The following is a 2,399-nucleotide window of genomic DNA, read 5'->3' as shown; positions in this document are numbered from 1 at the left end:
AGGGAGATGCAACGTCTAATATGAAAGAAGTAGTTCGAACCGAGGTTCTTAAGATGTTTCATGCAGGCATTATCTACCCCATTTCAGACAGTAAGTGGGCAAGCCCCGTTCAGGTTGTTCCCAAGAAATCTGGTATTACTATAGTCCATAATGATAACAATGAGTTAATCCCAACCCGGGTGACCACGGGTTGGCGTGTCTGTATTGACTATAGGAAATTGAACAAGGTCACAGGGAAGGACCACTTTTCCCTTCCCTTCATCGACCAAATGCTAGAGAGATTAGCTGGACATAGCCACTATTGCTTTTTAGATGGATAATGCGGTTCTAATCATATTTTCATAGCCCCAGAACACCAAGAGAAAACCACTTTTACCTGTCCCTTTGGTACCTTTGCGTATAGACGCATGCCTTTCGGGTTATGTAATTCCCCTGCGACCTTTCAACATTGTATGTTGAGAATATTTTCTGACATAGTAGAACGGTTCTTAGAGGTCTTTATGGATGATTTTTCAGTGTTTGGTTCGTCTTTCGATGAGTTCTTGCATCATTTGTAATTAGTTTTGACTAGGTATAAGGAAAATAATTTAGTGCTTAATTGGGAGAAATGTCACTTCATGGTTCGTTCATGAATTGTTCTAGAGCATGCAGGTTTTTATCGTCGATTCATTAAGGATTTTAGCTTAATTTCTAGACCTCTTTGCAATTTGCTTGCAAAAGACGTTAAGTTTGTCTTTTATGATGCTTGTTTAGAGGCTTTTGAGAAGCTTAAGAATTTACTCACTACCGCCCCCATAGTCCAGGCACCCAACTGTAACCCACCCTTTAAGATCATGTGTGATGCTTCAGATTACGCTATTGGTGTTGTGCTAGGTCAGCGAGAAAATAAGTTAATTCATGTGATTTACTATGCTAGCAAAACTCTGAATGATGCCCAGTTGAACTATACCACTACGGAGAAGGAACTATTAGCTATTGTGTTTTCCTTAGACAAGTTTAGATCCTACCTCTTAGGTTCTAAGGTCATAATCTTTACTGATCATGCTGCTTTGAAGTATCTTCTTTCCAAGAAGGATACTAAACCTAGATTGATTAGATGGATCCTATTGTTGCAGGAATTTTCCTTAGACATTAGAGATAAAAAAGGTGCAGAAAATGTAGTAGCAGACCACTTGTCTAGGCTTGTTGTGGATACCCTTAATGATTCTCCTCCTGTTAGGGATAGTGTTCCTGATGAACAACTGTTCTTTGTTACTCAAGCACATTGGTTTGCGAATATAGTGAATTATCTTGTTACTGGTCGAATGCCCCAACATTGGGGAAAACAAGATCGTTCTAGGTTTTTAGTCGAGGTGAAGCACTTATTTTGGGATGATCCTTATTTGTTTAAGTACTGTCCAGACCAGATTATTAGGAGATGTATACCTGAGAATGACCAGTCCGGTATTATTTCTTTTTGTCATGATCATGCTTGTGGGGGTCACTTTAGTGCTAAGAAGACTGCTGCTAAAATATTGCAGTGTGGATTCTATTGGCCTTCGTTGTTTAAAGACTCCCACAGTTACTGTGTTACTTGTGAACGTTGCAAGAAATTAGGAACCATTTCCCGTAGGAACATGATACCCTTGAACCCTATTTTAGTTGTTGAGGCCTTTGATGTATGGGGTATTGACTTTATGGGTCCATTTCCTAATTCTTTTGGTAACTTATACATCCTTGTCGTTGTAGACTATGTCTCTAATCGGATTGAGGCGGTTGCGTGTAAGACTAATGACCATAGGGTTGTGATTGAGTTCTTGAAAAGTAATATACTTACACGTTTTGGTACACCGCGATCTATAATTAGTGATGGAGGGTCACACTTTTGTAATGGACCTTTTAGGCTTTTGATGAAGAAATATGGTATTACACATAAGATAGCTACCCCATATCTTCCACAGACTAGTGGTCAGGTAGAGGTTTCCAATAGGGAGATAAAGCGTATATTAGAGAAAACAGTTAATCCTAATCGGAAAGACTGGTCGTCTAGGCTTACTGATGCCTTATGGGCTTACCGTACTGCGTTTAAGACCCCCATTGGAATGTCGCCTTATCGGCTTGTGTATGGCAAGAAATGTCTTTTACATGTTGAGTTAGAACATAGAGCTTATTGGGCTGTTAAGCAGCTAAATTTTTCACTTGACAAGGCAGGAGCCCATAGGAAACTCCAGCTCAATGAGTTGGAAGAGATTTGTATAGATGCTTACGATAGTGCGAAGGAGTATAAGAACAAAATAAAACTTGTGCATGATAGAAATATTTTAAGGAAGTCATTTTATCCAGGTCAAAAAGTTTTTCTGTATGATACCCGCTTGCATCTTTTCCCTGGGAAGTTATTTTCTCGGTGGACGGGTCCTTTT

The sequence above is a fragment of the Papaver somniferum genome, unplaced genomic scaffold (genome assembly GCF_003573695.1).
Source record: "Papaver somniferum cultivar HN1 unplaced genomic scaffold, ASM357369v1 unplaced-scaffold_117, whole genome shotgun sequence".
NCBI classification, from domain to species: Eukaryota; Viridiplantae; Streptophyta; class Magnoliopsida; order Ranunculales; family Papaveraceae; genus Papaver; species Papaver somniferum.
This window is presented reverse-complemented; position numbering follows the sequence as displayed.